At 42.9% G+C, this 12,150-nt stretch overlaps 1 long non-coding RNA gene across 1 annotated transcript; it reads right to left on the bottom strand.

Moving 5' to 3' along the window:
• Nucleotides 1-902: 902 nt before the first annotated feature.
• On the bottom strand, nt 903-1,334 carry LOC123596000. Its single transcript, XR_006711475.1, has 2 exons — nt 1,237-1,334; nt 903-999 (listed from the first exon to the last, which is right to left on the bottom strand). It is a non-coding gene; the product is annotated as an uncharacterized LOC123596000 (long non-coding RNA).
• Nucleotides 1,335-12,150: the final 10,816 nt, after the last annotated feature.

Here is a 12,150-nt window from a genome sequence, read left to right as displayed (position 1 = left end):
GTAGACCCTATGCTGTCAGCACAGAGTCTGACGCAAGGCTCTCTCTCATGGACTCTGAGATCATGATCTGAGCCGAGATCAAGAGCCAGATGCTTAACCAACAGAGCCACCTAGGTGCCCCTAAAGGATCCAATTTCCTTTTTTGTTGTTTAAATATTCTTCTTCTTCTTTTTTTTTTTAATGTTTGTTTATTTTTGAGAGAGAGAGAGACAGAGTGCAAGCAGGGAAGGGGCAGAGAGAGGGAGAATCTGAAGCAGGCTCCCGGCTCTGAGCTGTCAGCACAGAGTTGGATGCAGGGCTCAAACTGACAAAGCATGAGATCGTGACCTGAGCCGAAGTTGGATGCTTAACCCATTGAGCCACCTAAGCATCCCAAGGATCCCATTGCTTAACTTCGCTAGGTCTTTGTATTTCCTGGAGCCAAACTAATACCGAAGAGGGTCTATCATAGGAGTCCTTGAGGTGGCACATCCTCTAACCACCTTTACATGCTGGATCTGTGCCCACCAACTTTATTGACTTCTGAAATTCCCATTAGCAATTAGCCCTTGTGTAATATTCACGTAAGGCCTCCCACTGGACCCAGTCTAGCCAAAATTGGACCCAGTCTGATCCTGGACCCAGTCCAACTGTAACCAGTAACAGTTTCGTGTATGGAACCTAGGAACTGGGGAAAGATTGGAACCAGCAGATCCCAAAGAACAGGACTGTGGACTGATTCCAGACAGCTGCCACCAACAGGTCTCAGTGTGGGGTCAAGGGCTAGAACCAATGACTGGGGTTTCCAATCAAATAGAGAACTGTGGAAAGTCAATTAGATCAGGAGCTCAATGCAAAGAGAAAAGAGATCAGAACAGAGAACTTAGCAATAGCCCTTGGAAACAGGAGGAGAACTCAAAGGGTTTGCAGGTGCCACGCCTGTGTTTCTTGTTCCCAAATCTGCCAGTTCTCTTCAGTCCCACCCCTGCCACCAAATCAGGTAAAGAATAAAAATTCAACCTAGGGGGCGCCTGGGTGGCGCAGTCGGTTAAGCGTCCGACTTCAGCCAGGTCACGATCTCGCGGTCCGTGAGTTCGAGCCCCGCGTCGGGCTCTGGGCTGATGGCTCAGAGCCTGGAGCCTGTTTCCAATACTGTGTCTCCCTCTCTCTCTGCCCCTCCCCCGTTCATGCTCTGTCTCTCTCTGTCCCAAAAATAAATAAACGTTGAAAAAAAAAATTAAAAAAAAAAAATTCAACCTAGGAAATTAAAAGATCTAATTGGATTTATTCAATGTTTCGTGAATCGGGCAGCATCCCTTAGAAGGGTGCTCCAAGGAGCTATAGAAAATGGGAGGCTTTCATACACACAAATAGGGCAGGACAAGAAAGTTATCTGCAAAAGAAAAAAAAAAAAAAAAAAGGATTGTTTCAGGCAAGGTCACCTTCCCTTAGGGAGAAGAACAGGGGGTCTTAGGCAGATTACCTCACTAATGCTGATCAGGAAATTCCAGACTGATGAGTTTTAAATTCTACTCCAAGGAGAGGCCAAAACTGCACTAAGTATTAAGGTATTAAGTCTTGGTGGGGCTCAATGTTAGCGACTCCATTTTGGACCTGTTGCTTCTTTTCAACAGTCCATATGCAGTAATTATATAGTCACGCTTTCTCTTTCTAAGTAGAAGACAACTTGACACCGAAATCTACTCCCAGCAGAACACACTATCTGGCTATCACTCTTCAGAAAGAGGAAGGCACTCCGTCTAAATTCCCACTACCTTCTTTTCCTGCAAGTCAGACCTTTGGGTTTTAAGAAAGCAGCCTACATGCTCAGCTCTGTTTTCCTGCGAGGATTCAAAAAGCGGGGCCAACTCTGTAATGATCGCTTCCTTGTAGGAAGAGGTCACCCCTGACCCACAATCATTAGAGTGTGAACTTTGAGTCATGGCTCTGCCCTGATCCATAAGCATTCATCCAGAGCTTCTAGGTGACAAATGGCACACAACTGCAAAATTCAAGCCTCTGGCCACTCACCAGAATAGAGCTAATTTATCCCTGTAAGATTTATGGTTTAAGTCTCTGCTAATGGCATCAGCAAACTGGCTTTAGACTCTTAACTTTTACTCGTCTTGATCTGGGAAACAGAAGTTCTCTTCTATTTCACCGTGGTATTAATTTAAAGTACTGTATCCCCTAAATCACAAGCCCGAAAATAGTGGCCCATGGGTATATTTACTTTAATCATCGCTATGTTTAAAACCTGTTTGAATTAATGCCAACATTTGAAATCTAGACAGTTCTCATAAAAATTCAGAATATTGGCTTCTCTCAAAATGTCAAAAGCCCTAGCCATTCGGGGTCCACATTCCGGGCCACAGCCAGAAGAAATTGAATGGAGTAACCCGCTTCAGCAGAGACAAGTCTCCATAACTCACCAGTCTCCTATCCAAGTCTCTTCACTCCTTTACATTATTCCTGGCCCCCATAGGCATTTGGGTTTACGAAGCCTGCCCTCATCAAATAGCCTCCGAAGCCCAGGATTCTGCCTGGAGGCAACAATGCTAGACATGGGCAGCAGCTGGAAGAATCTCCATACAGGCTGCATATTCTGGTTCTCTGCAGGATCGCTCAACCCTGTCCTTTGCCACACCCTTTCTATTGGCAGGATACTGGCACAACACAGAGCTTCACCGGCATACAGTGGGATTTCATTCAGAGGGAGATCTGGGACTTCCGCTGTGCTCTAGGACCCTGATTCCCATTCTCTCTTTCCAAATACAAGGACAGAAAAGTGCTGAGTGATGTGTTTTAATGGTCTCCAAATCTGCAGAAAAATTCAATTGACAGACAAGTTTGCTTCTTCTTTCAAACATCTGTATTTTCCGCCCCGTGGGTCAGTGCATTCCACAACGCTATTTAATATTCAAGAAATCGAGGCAAATGAAATTACAAAAATGGATCATCACTTTTATGGAAAACCAACTAAACAAATGTTTTGCTTAAAATGTCAGGCACTGGGGGACTTTAATAAAATATTAAAAGTGAGTTCCCTGGAGGAGATGAGCAATTCAAAAATAGAACATATGAGGACAGTGCTAATTGATACTTCAAATATGAATGGCACTCCATGTCCTAATGGATGAGGAATTGTGTTCCCTGATGAGATGACACAAATCACAGAGGGGGAATCTCGGGGGCCCAGTGGACAGCAGCTGTGTAGGATCTGAGGCTGTGGGTGTGAACAACAGAGGTCCACGGGAATCCACAGGAGGAATTAGTTCAATGCCATGTAGAACCAGGATTTAGGGTTATGAAAGTTTCCCAGAGTCCTAATTATAAGTTGTAGTCTGAACCCAGACTGTCTCAACCAAGATAAAGCTGTGTAGGGAGGCCAGCACTGCCTAGCACTCCTCGTGTTTGCCGAGCCCTTCTTCAAGGACTTAATTTACCCCACCTTCCCTTCTCCTGAATTATCAGTGGTTAATCTCATGCTCTTATTTTGGAGTAACTGCTTAGGTGTGTACCCACTTTGATGCTTTGTCCCCAAACTCTGATGAGGTGCTCCCAAAAGGCTATCCATTCCATAGCTATTTTAGAAATCCCTAGAGGAGTTTTTTTTAGGAATGCAGATTCCAGGGTTTATTCCCAAAGACTCGAACCCAGGAGGTCTTGGCGGGGACCGGGTATTTACATAATGTCCCAGGGGACTCTGATGTATGTATGGTCTATGGCCATACCTTAAGAAATGCTATCGTAGAAGGCTGATGCCAACATTTCAGGATTCCATCCCCAGCAACAATTTCAAAACTTACTTTTGAAGAAATGTAAAACATAAAAATCCTGAATTCATAATAGTATGAAATCTCCTTGTTCTTATTAAAGGTTGTATTACTTTGAAATTTGAAAAATAAAAAGACGAAGAAAAAGATCGTATTCTGCCTTTCCTGTATGAACTGTTTTTTTTGTCGGGGGGGGGGGGGGCGGCGGTAAGCAAATAGTGTTTGAGAGAAAGTTGTTCTTTATAGTCCAGCTAATAAAATGCAGAAGAAGTTATTTTTTAGCAATTTCTGATCACTATTTTATAACTAATGGGATAGAGAGTTTAAGGAATGAACATAAGTGGGAGCTTAAGACATGAAGTAAAGGGTGATCGTTGACCTTGTAACAGAGGAATCACATGGACACCATCCGGACCCACAAAGGAAGCCTAGAAAAATGGCACAACTGTGCCATTATGTGCCTCATGATGTGATTCACTAGGAAGTGTGAAGTTTTCTTGCCCCAACATTCAACTCAAATCTCATCAAGCCGGTTTATAGGAAATAAAGAAACAAGTTAAGTGACACCGAAGGGAAGAAAGAAGACAAATCCGGAAAGTGCCATCGTTTTACAGGACAAATTACTCAATTTCTGTGACAAATCAGCGGTCAGGTGAGGAAGGAGGATTGTTATAGAATAAAAGAGACTTAAAGACATAACCAAATAGGTCGTGTTTGGATTCCCATTAGAAGAAGCTAACTGTAAAAAGACTGCTCAGAGACGATAGGGGAAATCTAAGTATGGACCTGGTATTCGATGATAAAAATGAGTATGGTTAGGTGTGGAAGTAACATATAATTACATTCAAGAATGTTTTTATCAAGGGGCGCCTGGGTGGCTCAGTCGGTGGAGCATCCAACTTCGGCTCAGGTCATGATCTCATGATTCGTCAGTTCGAGGCCCGCGTCGGGCTCTGTGCTGACAGCTCAGAGCCTGAAACCTGCTTCATATTCTGTGTCTCCCTCTCTCTCTGACCCTGTCCTCTTCACACTCGGTCTCTCTCTCCCTCAAAAAAAAAAAAAAAAAAAAAAAAAGAATGTTTTTATAGATTAGAAATGCATACTAAAGTTTTTACAAGTGAAATGACACAATGTGTGGGATTTTCCTGAAAATGCTTGAGCAAAGCTAAATCCTTGGGTGGATGAAACGAGATTGGCAAAACATGGCTAATTGCGGAAGCCTGATGCTGGGTATGTGAAGCTTTACAATATTCTCCTTATTGGGAATACTTGAAATTTTCCACCATAACAAGTTTTTTAAAAACATACTTTTGCTGGGATGCCTGGGTGGCTCAGTCAGCTAAACATAGAACTTCAGTTCAGGTCATGATCTCGTGGTTGGTGGGTTCAAGCCCCACGTTGGGCTCTGTGCTGACAGCTCAGAGCCTGGAGTCTGCTTTGGATTCTGTGTCTCCCTCTCTGTCTCTGCCCCTTCCCTGCTCATGCTCTGTCTCTATCTCTCAAAAAAATGAATAGGGGCGCCTGGGTGGCGCAGTCGGTTAAGCGTCCGACTTCAGCCAGGTCACGATCTCGCAGCCCGTGAGTTCGAGCCCCGCGTCAGGCTCTGGGCTGATGGCTCAGAGCCTGGAGCCTGTTTCCAATTCTGTGTCTCCCTCTCTCTCTGCCCCTCCCCCGTTCATGCTCTGTCTCTCTCTGTCCCAAAAATAAATAAACGTTGAAAAAAAAAAAAAAAAAAAAAAAAAATGAATAAACGTTAAAAAAAAAACACATACTTTTGCTGTCGGCACTCACCCCGTATAAGTCAGGCTACTAAGTCAAGAAGCAGGGGTGATTATTATTTAGGAATTAACATTCCTTTCTAAGGATAACTCCCCTGTAAACGCTCCTAGAAGGGCATTTGAAAGTCAAAACTCAGTTTTCATATCCAGAAGTCCATTTTCTTTCCCCTCTCACGGCCCAGCAAAGCACAGCGGTGTTTCCTCGGCCACATTACCCTCTTCTGTGATAGCTTGATGAGGCGAAGAGCATAAATGGAAGTTCATTTGCTGCTTTGACTGCTAGAGAACCATTAAAAGACCTTTAAAAGCATCACTCATCTGTTAAGTGAAAGAAAACTCATCATTAAGTTAAGGGAAAACAACTCTTCCCACTCAGGAGTTTTGGGTGTAAAATGCACTAGATAATGAAAAGGGTGAAGCAAAAGTGTTCGTGCTTTGTTGTAGCTCTTTTTCTAGAGCACACGGAGAGCCGCCTTAGAATATACACAACGGACTTTCCTCTTGGTCACCAAAAAGACGATAGCTTCAGATTAAGAATTAAAAATCCCTGAACCAAAAAGTACTCTAATTATCTGGGCACACTTGTAAATTTTGAGCTCAATACTGTAAAGATGCGTGCAGTCCTTTAATTCTGAAAGGCTCTCTGGCACTCATTGCCTTTACAGCCACATTTGGCAGCTTCGCTCACTCGGGGCGGCTAATTAACACCCACAGCACAATTCTCTTGGCCAGGATTCCTTCAAATGCCTATCTCCAAGCCACCAGACATCAGCTAGGATGTTAACCTAGGCTCTTTTGAGCACTTCCATAATACCTCCAACTTTGTTTTTTTAAAAATCTCAGCCAATGACCTACCGGTTGCTTTTATGGCATCTAGTGCCGTTAAAGCCACGTTCTAAGGACATGAGCAGAGTTTCGCAGAATGTGTTCTGGTAATACCCTCATCGGGATCAACCAGTGTGTTCAAAACTGCAGAATCTGGGCCCCCTCTCAAGTCTACTAAGTGAGACTTTCTGCTGCTGCTGGGGCCTAGATTTCTGCTCCTTAAAGCAAGAGTGCCCGGTGGTTCTTCCACACACAATTTGACAACGAGACTTTCCAGAATGGAGGTGGCTCTTCAAGTTTATGAGAAGAACAGAGGGTAGAGAAACAAGTGAACCAGTATCAAGAGGAGGCAGTCAGCCAGCTGGCCGAACACTCTGCGAGACAACTGGCCTGGTTTCTAGAAAAAGCCAAAGGCGTAGCCACCGGCTGGTAAATACCTTTTATTTATTTATTTATTTATTTATTTATTTTTATTTATTTATTTATTTATTTATTTATTTATTATTTTTTTAATATATGAAATGTATTGTCAAATTGGTTTCCATACAACACGGTAAATACATTTTAAAATGCCGTATATCCAATCAACGCAGCCATCAGTAGGGACGAAGGAGTCCAGCACTGCCTAGCAGTACTCTTGTCTGTTGGGCCTTGAAAACATCAGGCTAAGTAAAAAAAGCTAGACACCAAAGACCACATGTTGTGTAATTCCATTTATGTGAGATGTCCGACACAGATCCATAGAGACAGAAAGTAGATTAGTGGTTGCCAGAAGATACGGGGAGGGAGAGTGGGGAGTGGCTGCTAATGGATCAGTCTGTTTTTTGGAGTGATAAAAATGTTCTGGAATCAAATAATGCTGATGATTGCCCACGTCTATGAATATACTAAAACCCACTGAATTGTGCACCTTAAAGGGATAAATTTTATTGTATCTGAGTTATGTCTCAAAAACCGTTCGATAGAAAAGCTGAAATTGATAAAGTCGGTTCCTGTATCAGGACCCACAGAACGGGAGCCACCCCAGGGGCCTGGCCCTCCTCATGAATCTAAACCTAGGTCAACCTGCACTTACATAAGGAAGCACCTGTCAAAGAAACCTAACGTAAACGGCCACTCTAGTCATCACCCTCCAACTCGGGCTCAGTGAGCTTACCTTATCCTACAAAATAGGACCTGCTAGTCTTATTTAAAATCTCTGACTTCCTAGCCACTCATGCCCTGTTTCTATTGCCCCTTCTAAGGCTGTATAAAACTCACTTTTGCCCAAAATCCTTCGGGAAGAGTGCCCCACTCTTGTACTCCCCCAAACCATGGACAGTGTTCCCTTGAACAAAGGACATCAAACTTGTTACTAAATTGTTTTGATTTGGGGGCACCTGGGTGGCTCCGTTGGTTGAGCAGCCGACTTTGGCTCAGGTCATGATCTCACAGTCCGTGAGTTCAAGCCCCGTGTCGGGCTCTGTGCTGACAGCTCGGAGCCTGGAGCCTGGAGCCTGCTTCTATTTCTGTGTCTCCCTCTCTCTCTGCCCCTCCCCCATTTGCACTCTGTCTCTCTCTGCCTTTCAAAAATGAATAAATGTTAAAAAAAAAATTAGAAAACAAATAAATTGTTTTGATTTTGTCATTTGACAAAGGTGTTGTGGAAAAAAAGGGCATTTTTTTTCTTGACTAAAGGAGGCTTAAAAGAAACGAAATATAACCAAATACAGTGAGTGGACCTTGTTTGGATCTTGATCCAAACAAATTGTAAAATAGACAATTTTAGGCAATGGGGAAAGTTGAATATAGTTTGGAATTATTGTTTATTTTCTTAGCAATCATACTGGTATTGTTAGGTATGATTATGTCTTTTCTTTTGAGATGAATACTGAAATAGTTAGGGGTGAAATAACATGATATCTGGGTTTTCTTTAAAATAATTTCGCAAATTAGCCTGCAAAATGAATGGTTTTAGTTGATAGTTGTTGGCTTAAAAATAAATACACAGGGGTGTGTTGAATTTTATTTTTGTGCATAGTTGGATATTTCTTTTTTTTTTTTTAATTTTTTTAATGTTTATTTATTTTTGAGAGAGAGAGAGAGAGAGAGAGCACACAAGGGGGGGGAGGGCAGGGGCAGAGGGAGAAGGAGACACAGAATCTGAAACAGGCTCCGGCTCCAAGCTGTCAGCACAGAACCCGTCTCGGGGCTCAAACCCATGAGCTGTGAGATCATGACCTGAGCCAAAGTGGGACGCTCAATTGACTGAGCCACTCAGGCACCCCTGGATATTTTCACGATAAAAAGTTAAGAATAAAGGAACTCGGGGTTTCTTGATCATCTTCACTTTTTTTTATTCCAAAACTTTCAGTTGTAGGATTACACACTACAGTGTCAGGATGAGATTAAAGGGAAAATATTAGAGGTAAGTCTTTAGTTTTGAACTTTCCAGCAAGGAAAGGCCAAAGGGAGAATTTGAATACCTCCTTGAATTCAGAGAAATGAATGGACAAAATAGAAAGGCACTGGGCTCAAAGTTCTCTGGTCATTTTAAAAAAGAAAACACCTATTCACATTCCTCCCAAGCCTCTTGAAGTTCTAAGAGGATGAAATTATTGTTAACTATTCAGTTAATACTTTAAGCAACGAGTTAATTTCACATGAAAATCAATTTGTGTCTAATTGGTTGGGCTCCACATTTTATTGTGTAAGACTTCCTGTGGTGATCGATTGCTTCAGAACTGAATTTTACTCTTACAATCTTAGAGACATTTACGTGCCTCAGAGATCTGCCTGCCACTGTATACACACACACACACACACACACACACACACACACACACGCATATATAACTTAATATTATATAAAATTATATATGTGTATATATATAACTTAAGGCTGGCTTTTGACCAGGGAATTCACCCAGATTATCGTATCTTTCGTATGGGAGCATACCATGTGTCTTCAGCCCCTGATTTCAATGTGCCAGGGGAGGGTGGCCTATGTGCTTCGAAATCAAAATCCCAGATTCTTCTCCAATGTCATCTGGCCTGACTGATAACCCTCTTGCCACATGTTAATTAGGCTTTGGAAAAAAAAACATCGACTAGGAAATACTCTACCTGGACACCAAAAATCTTGGACATGTGTAAGTTTGAGAGATCATAGACATTCTTTTCAGGTTATTGATACTGAGGAGGCTGGTTCCAGTGCCCTCTTTATGAAGAGCCGTGGAGGAAATTGTTTCAGGAATATTTGTGTTTCTCTTGAGTGAATGGTTTCTATTTTCTGATTTTTGCATCAACTGCCAGGCAGTGCAGAGCAAAACTTTTGGCCTTCTTCCAGCAAAGGAAGCCTCCATGTACAGAGCCTCATGGGTATATTTTGTGTGCTAGACCCCGCACTCCAATTTCCTCACTTTTTTTTTTTCCTTTTTAAATCTCATTGCAATGTATTCTTGTAAACTACAGCCATGTCCTCTTTGGACTAACATGGGGGTATAAACAAGAAAAAAAGAGAATAAATTACAAATAAGCAAATACAAAAACAAATACAAAAAATATTACAAATAACTACAGGTTGTTCTCAAGTACTTGGTTAACACCATTTCACTTTTTAACATGTACTACTGCCTTCTTCCTTTATATATGGATGTCTGGCTCCCTTCTGACATTTATCACCTGTGAACAGAGCTGGGGTTTACCACAAATGTCACGAATGTAGGGGCACCTGGGTGGCGCAGTTGGTTAAGCATCTGACTTTGGCTCAGGTCGTGATCTCGAGGTTCCTGAGTTCGAGCCCCACGTCAGACTCTGTGCTGACAGCTCAGAGCCTGGAGCCTGCTTCAAGATTCTGTGTGTGTGTCTCTCTCTCTGCCCCTCCCTCACTCACTCTGTCCCTCTCCCTCTCTCGCTCAAAAATAAATAAGCATAAAAAAAAAAAAGAATGGAGAGAGAGCAAGACTCAGAGGGCTTTCGATATATTATTAGGACTTTCCTACATTGGGAAACCAAAAGCATGCCTTACAGAGATGGTCTGAGAGAGTAATTTTGTGTGTGTGTGTGTGTGTGTGTGTGTGTGTGTGTGTGCGCGCGCGCGCATGTGCGCATGTGCATGCAAGATGAGCGTGTGAGGTATGTTCCATCCCAAACAGCAGAGAAAAGCAGTGTCAGACTCTTCCCCAATCATTCCCAGCAGCTTTTTTATCCAGAGGGCTTGGTGGCTGTTCAGAGAGTATAGGCAGTTGACCATTTTTATGCTTGAGGTTGTGGCTGTCAGGGAACCTTTCTGCAGGTTGGCTCATCTTTTCGAAGTCTCTAAAACCAATCTCATTTTGTGTAGGAGAGATTCCTGGAGCTCAAAACCAAGCTTCTCCACACCTGCCTTCCAAACTTGGCTGAGACCTTCTGCCCAGTTCCGGTAACTGGGTCCACCTTCTAGTGACCTATCTGGTCACTTGGAGACCTGCCCGTTCTTACCAAATTCTTCCTAGAGCCAGGGTCACGTGGTCAGTCTCAGCGTGGTGACCCAGTGTGCTCTCTCCCACCAGTTCTGGAGTCAGGCAGAGAGAGCGCTGCAGCAGGAATTCCAAAGCTAGAAACCAGTTCCCGCCTCTACTTGCGTTTCAACGCACAGTTGGTTCATCTTCTGGGGCAAGTGATCACCTGTCTGGGTCGCAGTTTCTACATGTATGAAATGAAACCATCACATTACCTATTTCTCAGTGTTAGCGTGAGGATTCAAGGAGACAACATGTGTCAAAAACCTAGAACAGTGCCCGACACATAATAATAAGTGTGCAATAAAAGCTGGCCATTATTCTGATGATTCAGCAAGAAGGCCTTGCGGTACGAACACGGAATTTTCTCCCTAGCTGTGCCGTGCTAGGGATGTTGTTGAAGGAGAGCCAAAGCTTACCTTTTCTCACGCGTCCGAGCAACACAGGCCGGTTTAGAATGAAGCTGCTAAAGTTTAGGTTCCAGGCCTGGGAGGGGCCCTACAATGTGTTTGCATGTTTGAGTATTTTTGTTCAATGCATAAGAGTAGGGTGTTTTTGCCTTCTTTTCCATAAGAAGGACCACTCAAATTGTCTCATTGTCAGGCCTCCGAAAGTCTGGCTTCATCTGGTACCCAAGTCATATTATATCTCTGGAGCCACCACGATATGGCCAGATGGGTGCTGACAGCAGGGAAATTGATAAATGGGTATAGACTTATAAATATGATCGTACACGTTAAAAAGGCTGACTTTAAATGGTGTCATTCGCTTAGATGACACACCTTTGCTCCAAAATAAAGACTATAAATTTTCTTCTAATCTGTCTTTAGAATTGAATGAATGTTCAATGCTAAATAGGTAGCTCTCTAGTCTAAAAAATGCCACTTTCATCTTGCTGCTTAATCAAATTTCACAATATTCTCTGACTTTGCAGATTAATTGCTGTGCAGAATGTTTTGGCTCCAGGCTACGTTGCCTCCTCTGTTTGCGCTGATGGCTTTTTGTGGCCCTACTCTATAACTGGACCCCATTGATTTCCACAGCTGATCCCACTAAGCCTTACAGAAATTGCCTCCCACTGCTCAGCAAACACATTTTGCCACGAATTTAAAATAACCTCTACAGGTAACTGTCACACTGTTTCCAGTGAAGAAAACATCGCCAAAACTTAGAAAAGAATGGAATGCAATATACAAAAACACCGGTTCTTTCTTTCTTTTTTTTTTTCCAACGTTTATTTATTTTTGGGACAGAGAGAGACAGAGCATGAATGGGGGAGGGGCAGAGAGAGAGGGAGACACAGAATCGGAA

The sequence above is a fragment of the Leopardus geoffroyi genome, chromosome B1, assembly GCF_018350155.1.
Source record: "Leopardus geoffroyi isolate Oge1 chromosome B1, O.geoffroyi_Oge1_pat1.0, whole genome shotgun sequence".
NCBI lineage: Eukaryota > Metazoa > Chordata > Mammalia > Carnivora > Felidae > Leopardus > Leopardus geoffroyi.
Note: the sequence above shows the minus strand (reverse complement) of the source record. Positions and strands in the feature narration are given on the sequence as shown.